General features: G+C 39.6%; 1 pseudogene; it reads right to left on the bottom strand.

Annotated features, from left to right (window-relative positions):
* Positions 1-14996: 14996 nt before the first annotated feature.
* LOC148918786 (uncharacterized) lies at positions 14997-15429 on the bottom strand (annotated as a pseudogene).
* Between the last annotated feature and the right edge of the window lie 1106 nt (positions 15430-16535).

Here is a 16535-nt window from a genome sequence, read left to right as displayed (position 1 = left end):
TTGTGGGAATTTTCTGTGTGTTCTTCTCCTTATAGGAGGTCATATTTATAATACAACGAAAACCTGAATGGGCAAGTAAATAATACATTCCTAAATTTATTTACAGTAGAAAATTAGGAATTAAAGTAAATCAATTACAATTATAATAGGAATTCTTGGTGTGTAAGGAAAGTAAGTAAATATCCACAAGTCACGCCAACACTCCCCCTCACGTTGGTGCATAGATGTCGCAAATGCCCAACTGATCCAGTGAATTGTGGAATGCTTTATTGGAAATTGTCTTTGTCAAAATATCTGCCAATTGATCCTCGGATTTCACAAAAGGAAACTGAAACACTTTAGCCTCAAGCTTTTATTTGATGAAGTGTCGATCCACCTCAACATGTTTAGTACGATCATGCTGAACTGGATTTTGTGCAATGGCTATAGCAGCCTTGTTGTCACAAAAGAGATTCATTGTGGATGTAGGTTTATACCAAGTTCAGTAAGCAACTTTCTTAACCAAAGAAGTTCACAAATCCCTTTAGTCATGCCTCCGAACTCGGCTTCTGCACTTGATAAAGCTACTACATTCTGTTTCTTGCTCCTCCATGTCACCAAATTACCTCCCACGAATGTGAAGTAACACGATATGGATTTTCTATTTGTTACATTACCTGCCCAATCTGCATTTGAATAACCATAAATATTTAGATGACCATGCTTTAAGAACATAAGTCCTTTTCCAGGTGCAGACTTCAAATATCTAAGTATCCAAAGAACTGCATTCATGTGGTCTTCACTTGGAGAGTGCATAAATTGACTGACAACGCTCACCGCATAAGCAATGTCTGGTCGAGTATGTGACAAATAGATCAATCTTCCCACTAACCTTTGGTATTTTTCTTTGTTAGTTAGAACTTGATCCTGATATTCTCCAAGATGATGATTCTGAACAATAGGAGTGTCCGCAGGTTTGCAATCTAGCATTCCTATGTCTGTCAACAAGTCCAAGACATATTTCCTTTGAGATAGAAATATGCCTTGCTGCGATCGAGCCACCTCAATTCCCAAGAAATACTTGAGTCCACCTAGATCCTTCATCTCAAACTTAGTAGCCAAATAGTCTTGTAGCTGTGATATTTCCTGTTTATAATTCCTAGTAATAATCATATCATCAACATAGATAATTAATGTTGTTACCTTCCCTTTCCGATGTTTCAAGAACAAAGTATGATTTGAGTTACACTGTTTGAAACCATTGTTCTTCATTGCCATGGTGAACCGTCCAAACCATGCACGTGGTGACTGTTTCAATCCATACAATGCTTTTCGTAACCTGCAAACTGTTCCAGTCTAAGTAGTATTATATCCAGGAGGAATGTCCATGTACACCTCCTCTGTGAGTTCTCCATGTAGAAAAGCATTCTTTACATCAAACTGGTGTAGTGGCCAATCCAAATTAGCTGCAAGGGACAATAAGACTCTGACGATGTTTAACTTTGCAACTGGAGCAAAGGTTTCTTCATATTCTATACCATAAGTCTGTGTGTACCCATTTGCCACAAGTCTTGCCTTGTATCACTCGATAGATCCATTTGCATTGTGTTTTATAGTAAACACCCATCTACATCCGATAGTCTTTTTTCCTCATGGTATTGTCTCCAATGTCCAAGTCTGATTTTTCTCAAGAGTTTTCATCTCATCTTTTATAGCTTGGACTCACTTAGGTTCTTTCAATGCTTCAGAGACCTTGGTCGGAATATGGATAGTAGACAACTGGTGCACAAAAGCCTTGAGTGGTTTAGACAGCTTCTCAGTGGATACATGATTTGCAATTGGATACTTGGATGTCTTGCCAATATCAGGTGAATAATGATTTGGTGGCTTCCCACAATTTTTCCTGAAAGGTAATTGATATCCAATAGTTTTATCTTCTAAATGCACAAGTCTAGTAGGAGTAGTTACCTCAAGGATATTCTCAGGAGATTAGTCTGTTGGGACCGTTGAGTTAGAGAGGGGGTCTTCATCTTGTTGTTCTGTATTGTCTGTAGGTGTGAGACTCGGATCAGAAATATCTTTGTATGGATCAGGTGGGTAAGGCAATTGATCGCTATGAATGGGCGATTGATCCCTTTTCGGCAAAGAGTAATCTCGTGCTCCAGACTCGAGACGATCGATCATTTCTGTACAGAGGAGAATTTCTTTGTTTTCCAAGTTGCTCTAATTCGCTTCTTCACTGTGTATCTCCTTCTGAAGCGTAGAATTGGAAGATGGGTCATGGAAGAACAACTCAAATTCCAGAAAGGTCACATCCAAAGTGACATAGGTACGTCGGGTAGGAGGGTGATAACACGGTAGCCTTTCGATGAGTGGCATAACCTACAAAAACACAACGAAGCGCACATGGATCAAGTTTGCTACGTTGATTTTTGTGGAGATGAACAAAAGCCACACATCCAAAGATTCGGGATGTAAGTACCAAAATAGTAAGCAGAGGTCTGTGCTGCGCAAGCACCTGTAAGGGAGTTTTAAAGGTCAATACACCAGAAGGCATACAGATGATAAGGTGAACTGCGGTGACAATAGCATCATCCTAGTGATGGCCAGGAACATGAGCGCCAATAAGAAGTGCTCGGGCGGTTTCAAGAAGATGTCGATTCTTTCATTCAGCAACACCATTTTGTTGCGGTGTCTGAGGACAAGTCGTCTCATGGATAATTCCATGTTGTTGGAAATAAGTTTGAAAGTCATCATTGACAAATTCTCCACTATTGTCTGAGCGAAGAATCTGGATTTGAGCATTAAATCTGAAGCTTCATCTGCTTGTGGAAGGATCGAAACGAAAACACTTCATTTTTATTCTTCAAAGCAAATAAAGCCATGTCATCCGTGTACAATCATCTATGAATGTGACAAACCATCGAACACTAGAATGAGCCGTTTGTCCGTCGCATAATCTCACGGCCCGTGCTCGCCGGCGAAGGATGCGCCAACACGTGACGCCATTCTTTAGATGCAGCGGTTGTGCGTGGGCGTGCCATCACAATCTATCGTGCCGAGATGATGATGAGGTTCGGGTAGAAGATGGTTTAAATGTTGCGCTGCTTTGCGCTTGACTCTAATCAAACGATCGTGGCGAGAGAGGAGCCGATCTCGCCGTTGTTCACGGCCCGAGCTACAAGGCCGTTTGGTGGTGGTGTTGGTGGCGTGTTTTAGCCGGTGCTCCGGCGCTGCTCAGAGAGAGACGGTCGTATGATATATGGGGTGAGTGATGTGATAACAGGGATGGTACTCCGGCGCCTTGAAAATCAAGGGTCGTATGATATATTGATGAATGGATTTTCCTTACAATCTACAACTACTCCTAAGAAAACAAATAAAGGTATTGAAAGTGCATTACAGGAAAATATAATTTGGTCCGTGGGAGGCTTTTGGTTTGGTGTTTGATGAATGTGGTCCTGAGCTTAATATTTATAGGAGTCTTGAAGGGACATTCGAGGCTGACAAGACCTGCGCGGTGGAGTCTGACCGGGGCAAGTGGATAGTCAAATCGGCATTTGGGATCGTGAAGTATGGCGGTTTGGGGTTGAGAAGCATGGTGGTGTGACCCCCATAAATCTCTGTAAATCTTGACCACCGCCTGATCGTGGGTTCTGCCCCTTGGCCGTGAGAACGCATTTAATGCCCTAGTCTGGTGGTTGGTGATCCAACCTTAAGTCGTAAGATTACTTGTGAGAATGTCTGCGCCTAACCACCCTGATTTCCATCACCAAATCCTGACTTTAGTCACTTCCCTTGTACATTAAATGCTTCTTGTGGCTAGTGGGTTTGCTGCGAAGTCAGAGGCATTACTTCATTAAATGGAGCGTGGGGCCCTGAGGCCACGTGGTGATTCAACCACAGCTTTTTTAAGCCGTGTCTTTTACGGCCTTCAGCCTTGGCCTTCAATACTGTGGTCACGAGGTCGAGAGGATTCTGCCTTTGCAGCTTTTCTTTTGTTTTTAGGAAGGCGAAATGCTTGACGAAATGGTAGGCGCCAGGGCCAAAGGGAAGTCCCTTCAATTAGTTCATGACCGTGATTTATTAAGCACAAACAAGAGCAGTGATAGGTGAAGGTCCCCAGACATCAGAGTGAATTAACGTAAATGGAGTAGTACACTTGTTTGTGCTCAAAGGGTAAGGCACACGGTGACTCTTGGCCAAAATACAAGTATCATATGTGAAGTCGGAGTCCTTGAAACCTGAGAATAAATCTGGTATAAGATGCTTCATATAACTAAAAGACGGATGTCCCAATCGACGGTGCCACAACTAGATTTGCTGTTGTTTGCTATCAAAGGGATGCGTCACATTGTTAGCCACGTCGAGACTGAAGTCATCTACATAATATAGCCCTCCTCCCTTAGTACCACGACTAAGAATCTCCTTAGTATGAATATCCTGAAGCAAACAAAAACTCGGGTAAATGAGTACACAACAATTCAATTGTTCAGTAAGCTGACTAACTGACAACAATTTATTGGATAAAGATGGAACAAGTAAAGTATTAGACAAAGGAGAGTGAGGATGAGAGTTCAACAGTGCCAACCCCTGTCACAGGATAAGTAACTCTATTGGCATTTGCAATACAAGTTCGTTGAGGTTGTGTAGTATTCAGAAAATCATTAGGATCAAACGTCATATGATCAGTTGCACCGGAATTAATTATCCATCCCTTGGAATCAATCTGAGCGAAGTATGAAATCCATAACCAGCATTCATTACTGGTCGTATTACGTTGTCCTTGATCTTTAAGAGTAGCCCACCAATCGGGGTAGCTATGCAATTTAAAACAAGTCTCACGAGTGTGTCTCGGATCACCACAATATGTGCATTCTGATCCATGTGTTCGGGGTCGTTAGTCAAGAAGTCATAATCTATGCAGCGGAAGATGCATAGGATACATGTTTAGTTGGAATTCGGATCGGGATCCGAGCTAAGTCGGGCCGAGTCGGAGTCAAAGTCGGGATCGGATCAATCGAGACAAATTTAGGTCGAGGTCGGGTCGGGTTATTATCCGAGTGGGGTCGGGCCGCCGTTGAGTCGGAGTTGGGGTCGTGCCGTCATAACCGGGTCGGGGTTGTCAAAATAGGATCCTGATTCAGATCAGATTCGAGGCCAAAGTCTGCATTTGTAGGAGCTGAGCCATCTGGGCACTCAACTCGGTTATGGTGGGTTGAGAAGGAGTTGGTGGTGCTACCTCTATGAGGGATGAAAAAATCATCAACCCCTATAGCGGCGGCGATGGTTTGAAACTAGAGTCAACAATTCCAGGATCGCCGCTCTGATACCATGCTAAAATATGAAAACTATGAGAGAATATTTGTTTGTGGGAATTTTCTGTGTGTTCTTCTTCTTGTAGGAGGTAATATTTATAATACAATGAAACCTAAATGGGCAAGTAAATAATAAATTCCTAAATCTATTTACAGTAGGAAATCAGGAATTAAAGTAAATCAATTACAATTATAATAGGAATTCTTGGTGTGTAAGGAAAGTAAGTAAATATCCACAAGTCACGCCAACATCTTGTTGTATTTTAGATTTTTATTGTTTGCAAGTTGACTTTTCTTGAAGTTAAAATATAATATTGTTGACGGTCCGAATTTCTTGTCTATATGTATTTGGATTGTGCTTTGTTTCTTTCGTAAATTAACGAATGGACGACAACATTGACATTGAGAAGACTTGGAAACCGTCGTTGGAAGTTTTAGAAGTATAGTGATCAACTTTGTTTCTTCTTAATCAAAATCCAGACATTGCTATTTTTTTTATTTTTTTATTTTTTATAGAAAGAGATTTCGTTCATAAAACCAAAGGCATACAAAAAGAGACACGGTACATTGACCTCTTTAAAACCTTCGTAGGACAACCTCACGGGACAAACCCTAGGAGAGGAAAGAGTACCATGCATGTCATGGACTAACAAGAGAGTTTGATTCAGGTACAATAAAGAACAAATAAAAAAATGAAAACTTACATAAAGACCTCCAATGAGAACTGCAATAGTAGACCCACAAGAGAGGACTGCAGAACATCCTAACTGTTAAAAGAAGCTGTCTATAAGTAAACTCATAGTCCTTTGACACCCGCACAAACTGCAAGTCATACCAATAGAAGAAGTTAGGAGAGAACACGGAGAAGGAAACACAAAACAATAGTGAAAAGGAACCCTAAGAAGCACCTCACTTCAACTCATAACCTATCGAAGAAAACCTCTTATGACCAAACATAGTTCTTCGGTCAGTGTAGAGTAGAGAAGTGCTGCACGAAATCAACAAAACAAGGAAACATACAGCTAAATATAAACTAAAAACCCATAAACAAGACCCCAACAAGATTGACTTCTTAGCTTGACGAACTTCCAATAGAAGAACATCATAATGGGAACGTTTATTGGATGCCAAGCCCACAAACATTCTGGCGAGCACATTAGGGAGAAATAGGAGACCCCTCGAGGTTGGCCTCCATCATCTTAGCAGCAAACTCATCTATGCATATAAATTGTTCAACAATAGTAAAATCTCGATCACCACTTGTATCCCAGAGCCCTAGCACAACAGAACCCTGAGAGAGAGGAACATAGGGCACAACTAACAACCCTAGTTGCCTAAACTTATGCCCCACACTAAAGATCCTAGAACACACAAAGGCCATACTGTCCAAGGGCACCATTACTCAATCAACGATGAGGAAAGGAGAAGACCAATACCAGATCGGAACCAAAACCCTTGTGATTGGCTTGCGTGAGAGGGTGACACCACCACACGCACTAGTAGCCAAAAGAAAACAAGAATACCAACAGCCGACTCTGAGAAGGGACGAGACGCGAGTCCGACATTAGGGCATAAAGCTCATAGTGCAAGCCCTAAGCGACGCCAACGAACCAGTCCCACAACAAGAACAAAAAGAGCATAACGGGCGGATCGAGAAGAAAACTGATCTAGGATCAAACAGAGACAAGAGTGAACCAACATAGGCTGCGATAAGGTGATTTACAAATTACATCACGATGATAGAGTGAAGACGATGATGGATGATGACGACTGGAGCTGGAAGTATAAAAACTTTGAAAGAGCAAGTCTCTCCTCGCTAGTCATAGAGCGACCCCCGAAAAAAGACACATTGCCTTGAATGGATAAAAGAGGTAAAACCATATCCATAGGGAAACAGCAAAAGACAGTTGGTTGAAATATAGACAAATTTATACAACCGTATATTTCACAATTAAAAAAAGAAAAAAGAAAAACTCAAGTAGAAGGCGTGATGATGTGTGAAGTCAAGAATTGTAGCATCTTTACAAAAAAATTTCTATGCGAACATAACGCCATCATATGGTGTTATTAATGCACCTATTACAATATAAGCAAACAATAAGTGCATGATTCAGTTTTGAGAGGCTTACTCATGAACAACCCTCATTTTTACGAGAAATGTTGACGTGAGCCTTCCTAATTAATCAAGGAGATTTATTTCCTTGATTAATTAAAGGATTTACTTTCTTATTTTATATAGTTGACAAATCATTGTATAATTAGGAGATACTATCCTCATTGATTACAGTATATATTTTCTTGTAAAGCACTCATGTAAACTCCTATATATACCTAATTATGGAGAAAAATACAACTTAGCCTAAAGTATTCAAACCATATTCATATTTTAGCATGGTATCAGAGCAATCGATTCTAGGTGGTCTTTAAACCCTCATATCAAATTTCTCATATTCAAACACAAACCCTAAATCAAATTCCTCATATTTCAAATTCATCATATTTCGATTTTTCAAATCCAAATCCCTCAAATCTAAATTCCTCAAATCCTCTTATCAAAATCCCTAAATACATACCTTTATCTTACCCTTAAATCGTTCAGCTGCCATGGATGTCATCTCGTTTCCCCACACTGACGACTCCACCTCCATTCCCCAAATCCTCACTATTCATAATGACAATTTCCCTTTCCCTACTGGCATCACCTTGACTAAGACCAATTATGCCTTATGGTCTCAAGTCATGGAGATGTGTATTGCTGCCAACATTCCATAGCCTTCTCAGCTCTCGTCCACCTACAGTAAATGGTGTATCGAGAACTTTTGGGTCAAGGGGTGGTTCATTGACTCCATGTCTCTCGACTTGATAAGTTGCTTCATCTGATTAAGTACAGCCAAAGAAATCTAGGCTGCCGTCAAGAAGACCTACTATGATGGTAGGGATGAAGCTTATCTTTTTGATATCAACAAACGGGCGTTCACTATTAAACATAATGGTGCACCATTTCACAAATATACTGCCAGCAGCAAAGCATTTTTCAGAAATTGACCATCGCAGTCTTATCCGCATGCACCTGCGATGCCGACGTGAGCGCCAAATCTGGATCATCTTCATGTTCGCATTTTTCTTGCTGGTCTTGACCCTGAGTTTGATCAAGTCTAGGGGAAAATCCTACGAAAAAAATCCTAAATTAGACCTTGACCAAACATTTGCCTATATTCATCGCGAAGCTCAACAACGATCTGACCATGACTAGTGCGCCAGAAATCGCTATCATTGTCACTCAATGTCAAAGGGGTGCCCAGATCTCTATCGATGGCTCTTCTCAGATTAAGGCCACATGATCTCGTCCGAAGCGAAATGCACCCATTGTGGTGGAAACAAACATACCCGTGCTGGCTGTTACAAATTGATTGGGTATCCTGATTGGTGGGACCCTTTCAAAGCTCCTTGTAAGAATATGAGCAAATCACTAAACACATCTTTTGAATAAGATCTTGTAAGTCTTACTATTTCGATTACATCGGTCTAGCATCTGCCTCTATAGCCACAACAGGTACCCAAGGTTATGTTTTAAATACTTCATCAAAGAAACACAAATGGATCATTGACACTGGAGCCACTGATCATATGACATTTGATTATGGATAAATTGCTTCTCATACACCGTCTCCTCAATTGATGGTGTCTAATGCTAATGGTACCTCCTCCCCTGTGATTAGGGAGTGTTCACTCTCTCTCTTTAACTCCCTTAATTTGGATTCTGTTTTGATTGTTCCGTCCTTTCATCATAATTTTTTGTCTGTTGCCCAAATCACTACGGCTTTGAATTGCATTGTAACATTTTGGCCTACTCATTGTGTTTTTCGGGACATTCTCAGCAGCAAGACGATTGGTAATGGTACTAGGAGGGGCAAACTCTACTACTGGACTTGGCACCTGACGGTGAAGCCAAAGTCGGTCAAGTTTTCAAGATTGGGGGTGCTAGTGTTGAGAAGAAAACTGCCGAAGTACGGTTATGGCGTAGGCTTCTTGGACATGCTTCGTTTGGATATTTACAGAAGTTATTTCCATCCTTATTTACTAGTTTAGATATTTCTAGTTTTAAGTGTGACATTTGTGAATTGGCCAAGAGTCATCATGTTCCTTTTCCCTTAAGTTCAAATAAAAATTTGGTTCCGTTTTCTCTTGTTCATTATGATGTTTAGGGCTATGCTAAAATGACCACTCTGGGGGGAGCTTGATGGTTTGTCACATTTATAGATGATTACACATGCATGACTTGAGTTTCCCTTCTCAAAACTAAAGGGGAAGTTAGTTCCAAGTTTCAACAATTCCATCAAATGGTGGAGACTCAGTTTCAAGCCAGAAATCAGGTTCTTCATTCCTAAAATGGTGAAGAGTTTTTCAACCATGATCTTAACTAGTTCTTACAAGATCATGACATCATCTATCAATGTTTATGCCCCTACATTCCCTAACAAAATGGAGTGGTTGATATAAAGAACAGACATTTATTGGAAATAGTTTATGCCTTTCTGTTTGATGCCAATATGCCTCGGTCTTTTTGGGGAGAAGCTGTCCTCTCTACAGCATACCTTGTCAATTGGATTCCCTTCAGTATTGTAAAACACCACTTCAAACACTTCACCACCATATCCAAATACCTCACACCCCAAACCTAGAACCTCGAATTTTCGGCTGTGTTGTATTTGTCCACTTATACATGATTACCAACGAAGAAAATTGGATTCCCAAGCTAAAAAGCGTGTTTTCATTGGCTATACACCTCATTAGAAAGGATATCGGTGTTATCATCCTCCTAGTCAGAAGGTCTATACCTCCATCAATGTTGTGTTCCGAGAACACGACGTATATTTCTCAGTATCACAGGAGGAGAATCGAGAATCAACCACTCCCAAAATTCTTTATCTTTTCCCCAGGATGCAACTCGCTTCAAAACGACGTCGCCAGTGGAAAGACCGGTTACCTCCTTAGTTCGAGAGAATCTACTTCAAAACAACCAATCACCAGTGGAATGTGACCAGTCGCCCCCTTAGTTTTTTGAACATGGAGAACTTGCTTTAAAACCACCGGTTGATAGAAGATAGCGACCGGTTGTCTCCACGTTGTCAAAATCAAAAGGAGGAAATTAAACCATTTTATGAGATTTTGCCTGCTCCAGAGAATCCTTAAGCTCTAGTACCACACTAATCACCTGCTCAGGAAGTCATTCAGGTAACATCTTTCCCTGAAATTGATAATACTAATGAAATAGCCCATGATGATTTGATTTCAGAAGGCACATAACCTACATATCAACTTTTAGAAAGGAAGAATCGTATCAAATCTCGAGTACAATATGAAGCAAATCTTAAAGCCAAAGGGAAATACCCCATCAATAATTATATATCTCTCAACAGATTATCAGAGTCACGTATATACTTTGTGAAGTAGTTGGCTGGTGTATCTGTCCCTAACCGTGTAACTAAAGCACTAGAAGACCCAAAATGGAAATAAGCCATGAATGAAGAAATGCGAGCTCTCCAAAAGAATGTCATATGGGAACTCGTACCCTTACCTCATGGAAAGAAGACGATGCATGTGGATTTATACTGTGAAACTTAAAGCAGATGGATCCATTGAAAGATATAAAGCTAGATTAGTGGCGAAGGGGTACACACAGAGATATGGGATAAACTATTAGGAGACCTTTGCCCCAGCTGCCAAGATTAACATTATTAGAGTCTTATTGTCTCTAACGGCAAATCTCGATTGTCCATTACATCAGTTTGATGTAAAAAATGCATTCTTACATGGAGATTTGGAAGAAGTATATATGAACTTACCCCCATGATGTAATTTAGCTTGTGACAAGAAGAATCAAGTTTGCAAGCTTAGAAAGTCATTATATAGGTCAAAGCAATCTTCCAGGGCATGGTTTGGTAGATTTACTAAATCTATAAAGAATTTTGGATATACACACAGTAATTCAGATCACACTCTGTTCTTGAAGCGTGATGAAGGAAAACTTACTACATTGATTGTTTATGTGGATGACATTGTCATAACTAGAAACAACACAGGAGAACAACTGAAGCTGCAAAAGTATTTTTCTTAGGAATTTGAGATGAAGGATTTAGGTAATCTAAAGTAATTTCTCGGAATCGAAGTAGCAAAGTCAAAAATTGGTATATTTTTGTTTCAAAGGAAGTATGTAATGGATCTGCTTACTAAAACAGGTTGTGTGAAGACATGGACCAAGTACCAACCAATAAGGAATAGTACCAATGCTTTGTTCAAAGGTTGATATATTTGGCACACATAAGACTAGATATTGCATATGTTGTGAGTGTGGTTAGTTAATTTATGTATTAATCTAGTGTTTCTCATATGAATGTAGTTGATCGGATCTTAAGATACTTAAAATCAACTCATGGGAAGGGATTAATGTTCTAAAAAATGGAGATCTTGAAGTTGTTGGATATACATATGCCAATTGGGCTAGTTCCATTACAGATAGACGCTCTAGTGCATAAGTAGAGTATCAAGGAATGATTCAAGGAGTTTGTGAATTATTGTGGATCAAAAGACTCTTGACCGAATTGGGCTTCTGTTGAGGCCCAAAAAATCATAAGAAGCCTAAAGACATTTAAAGCCCAATATAACATATAATGTCGGTCATGCATTAATCCAAGCTGTATTTTGGGATTTATTTCATTAAATAAATATAGAAATAGTGCACATGCCATGCCAAACTAATAATACATTTTTCCCATGCCAATCACCTATCAAGCTCACATGAACCCAAGTAATGTGGTTTACAGGGCTTGCATGAGGGATTGTGGTGTCGAAGGTTACGGAGGTCTACAAAGCCCACGGAAGCTCTTGGATAATGGAGACTTTGGGCTAGCTACTTGGGAGCACCAAAGTCCAAGCCCATTACTTAGAGTTCTCCAATGTGAGTGAGCAAATGAGATATTTTTCAAGCACGTCCTTTTACCCATAGGGAATAGTCATTTGTCAAATACCTAGCTTTACCCGTTGGAAACAAAACTTTTCCAACACTTCATATTACCCACTGGAAACAATCAGTTTCCAATGTTTCCTTTTACCCATAGGAAATAATCAGTTTATGGTACCTAACTTCACTTGCTGGAAAATAGCATGCCCTAGTGCTCCCTTTTAACCACTGGAAATAGGCTAGTTCTAGCACCTCCCTTTACCTATTGGAAATAAAGGAAAACCCTCACCCTCTATAAATTGGCATTCATGGCTCAAGTAAAAGGCACCAATTTTTCTTCAGCCAACACTCCCTTCCTCGGCTGCTGCAAGCATCCCAGCAGCCATCAACCCCCTTCAGCAACCACTGCACCACTTTCCTTCCTCCATTCAGCTGCTGCAAGCATTCCAGTGGTCATCCCAGCCATTCCTCAGCTATCACAACCATTTCTTCTATTTTTCTATCATTGTAATCCTCTATTTTCCCTATAAAGCCTCACAAACCATAACTCCAACCTTTTCCTTCCTTCTCATACCATTCCAAGCCATAAACATCATAGCTTTCAAGCCTCAAACTTTTCCTTTTATCCTCCCACCTCTAAAACTCATAAATTTCTCTAGAATCATTGTCACAAACACCTTACCCTTCAAAGTCTTAAGCTTTTCTTTCCTCAACCATGCTCTTTGAAACCCCATTCATTTGACTGCTATAAGCACCCCAACAACCATCACAGCCAAATAATCAACTCACCATAGCCATAGTTTCAAACAATAAATTCTCAACACCCAAACTCAAGTGTATCAAACACCAACCCAAGCACAAGCATTCTTATTTGCTAAACTTGTGGGTCTTTAGCTCCCACACTCCAAGCTCTCATGCTAAGCTATAATCTTAGATCAACATCAGTAAGTCATGTTCAACTCATCCATAGCAAACAACATCCTTACTCATTACTGGAAGCTTCAATCTTAAGCCGTGTTCTTTCATATTCTTCCTCTCCTTCCCATAAACACATCCAGAGAGAGCAAGCATCACCACTCACCACTGGAACCCTTCGATTTCAAGCTCTGTTATTCCATTTCTTCCTTTTTTTCTCTTCTGGCAAGCCACCCAAGAGCTTGACAAAGCTTTCGTCAAGCTACTGAAAATCTACTCAAGCCACCCTTTTTTTTCTCTCTCTCTCTCTCTCTCTCTAAAAAGCTCCATCCCATATCTGAAACACCTAACCTCTCATGCCAAGTCTAGTAGTATCTTAATTCACAAAGCAAACTCTCATGCCAAGTCTGTGTAACATCAATGCACCATCTTCAATTCTTCGTCAAGTCGCCGGAAACATCCGCACAAAACACACAGTCACTGAAAGAAGAACAAAGTACTCCCATGTGACTTGCTTCTCCCTCGGGATACTTTGGGTCTAGTTCTCGCTAACTCAGAAAAGGGGCAACAAAGGTTTGATTCACCACTCTATGACGGTCCAAGAATCAACAAGCTCGGATGAGCCTTCCGACGGAAAAAGACCCCAACAACTTCAAACCAGAAAAGCCAATGGAGTTGCATTGTGACAACAAGTCAGCTATCGATATTGCTCACAATCCAGTTCAACATGATCGAACCAAACATATTGAGGTGGATAGGAATTTTCATCAAAGAAAAAATTGAGAATAAGATAATCTGCCTAGCATTCGTAAAATAAGAAGATCAACTAGTAGATGTCTTAACAAAAGCTGTTTATGGAAGAGTATTTTATGACTCACTTACCAAGTTGGCATTGGTGACGTATATGCACCAACTTAAGGAGGAGTGTTGACGTGAGCCTTTTTAATAAAAATGCGTATACCCGTTCGGGCTGTACTATTTTTTAAACAAAATAAAAAAAGGGGTATTGCCGCACGACTATACTATATATATATATATATTAAAAAAAGGACATGTTTAGTGCTAGGCGCCATCGGTCAAAACAGTTAAGCCGCGCAGCTATACTAGGAAAAAAACAAAGTATAGCCGCACGGCCAATGAAGAGGCTGAAGTCGGACAAGGCCATGATGATGACACATATGTTGCAAATGACGAATATAATGGATGCAACTATGATGACGAATACAATTATGATGAGGAATGAAATTTTAACAAATTATGACTCAAATAGTCAATTCTTTTTTCATGATTCAGTTGTATCATGTTATGATCAAAAGGATAAGCAATTAAAACTTTTGGTTTTTTTTTTTAAACTTTTTTGAATTGGTATCAGTCTGAGGAGCGATGGGATTGAGCATTGCTTGCATGTCAAACTATGTGAACCACAATCATGAGCACAAATTTGTAAATTGAAACACTAAATGGTTGGTTCCAAGCTTTTCACACTTTATTGAGTGTAGAGAGAAGCACCAGTTTGACAACAATATTTCCCCAACAATGCCAACACCAAAAGACTTCTCAAAATTATATATGAGTTTGATGAAAATTTGATCATTGGTTTGTATCTCAAATTGTGAATTTATATAATTCAGTTAAATTTAGGGCAATGATTTCCACACTCTATTTTATCTCACTTACACTCCTTTTAGTTATAAAAAAGGAGTGTAAGTGGATAAAATATGAGAAAAAGGAGTGGGGAAATCACCACTCTAAATTTATTCAATGTTGAAAATCTTTACATAGGAACACATACTGAATTGTCTCGATACCAACTTCCAAGTTGTTCAGATTTTGCTAACGAGAGCAAGGTACTTGGTAAGATAGCCCTGAGCATGTCTTCTTCTTCCTTAACTCAACACTGGCAACATCAACAACCTTCTAAACTTGTAAAGCCTTGGCCTCAATCTCAACTTCCTCACCAGGGTAAGCATAGGCTCCACCATGCATGAAATTGCCTCCTTTCAGTAAATGAAGGGGTACTTTGAAGGAGCAAACAATACGACCAGGTTCATGGAGATCAACTTTAATGCCTTCCATTATAAAGGACTCAAAGAACTTGTCTGGTAGCCCATCTATTGTCATTGCCATTTCACCTTCTTTCTCCAAGAACTTCTTACTTGTTTCCTCATTTCTCCATAAGCCTTAACCATAACAGAAACAACAAATAAAAGAGTCACATTCAACATCAAGGGTCCTAATACCCTTAGCCCAAGCCATTTGCAAACCTCTAAGGAGACATCATAACTCAGCCTCTGAAGGAAATATGCATTTAAATTCAAACTCATGGATTTTAAGCTACAACATACATGAATCAAACATTCAAAGAGGCAGAAGTGACTTTTAGATCTTAATAAGCCTAATGCTACCAAATTCCAAGTATCTTTCTATGTCTAATCACACTTATGCACAAAAGAAAAGGGAGGAAAGGATGAGACTTTCTTATCCTTGAAGCTCTCTTGGATGGTCTTCGAGTTTTCACCTTCGGAAAGACCTTCTTCCTTGTTGCTTGCTTCATAGAGTCTTCACAAGGTACCAAAGTAGATACCCTCTAGTTCATATGCACAAAAGTAGTGTAAGAGATGAAGAAGATGACCAAGAGGAGGTAAGGTGCTAGCCCTCTCCTCTTGGTGGCCGGTTCTAGCATGGTAGAGTGGAGATTTCTCTCCTCTCAAACCCACTCCAAAGTTGGATTCTTCAAACCCTAGAAAGAAAACGGTCTAAGTGTGGCTTATATAAGCCAATACAAAAGATGAAGCAAAACCCCACCCTTGTATTTTAGCCATAGTGTTTCTTGGGCTCATTTAACTTGTTATACAACGCATGTTCTCTTGGGCTCATTTAATTCCAATTTTTTTTAGATCTTGAAAATAGTTTGGAGTTCAATACCAAAAAAGTTTATGATCTTAAAATCACTCTTTGAAAACTCATGTTTTTAACAAGAATCATAGTTTTTGAATTTACTTTTTTAAGTAGGGTACCAAATTGGGCTTAAAGCTCCCAAAATATTATGGCTTATTTTATGATATGCCCCCTCAAAGTGTATTTGAGTCTCACTTTGCCCCTTGAAACTCATTTTTTCACACATATTTGTCTCACTTTGTCTAGATTCCGGCGAGGCCAACAATTTCCTGTCAAAATATTAATTAAAAATTTAAAACTCAATTAATATACATTATGTTTTAAATATTTAATCTTATTAGAAATTGATTTTTTAATTAATATTTTGATCAGAAATTGTTGGCCTCACCGGAATCGATGCAAAGTGAGGCAAATATGTGTGGAAAATGGAGTAAAGTGAGACAAAATGAGTTTCAGGGGTAAGG

The sequence above is a fragment of the Prunus mume genome, linkage group LG3, assembly GCF_029339155.1.
Source record: "Prunus mume cultivar Tortuosa linkage group LG3, ASM2933915v1, whole genome shotgun sequence".
NCBI classification, from domain to species: domain Eukaryota; kingdom Viridiplantae; phylum Streptophyta; class Magnoliopsida; order Rosales; family Rosaceae; genus Prunus; species Prunus mume.
The sequence above is the reverse complement of the archived record's forward strand: the minus strand, read 5'-3'. Positions and strand labels throughout refer to the sequence as shown.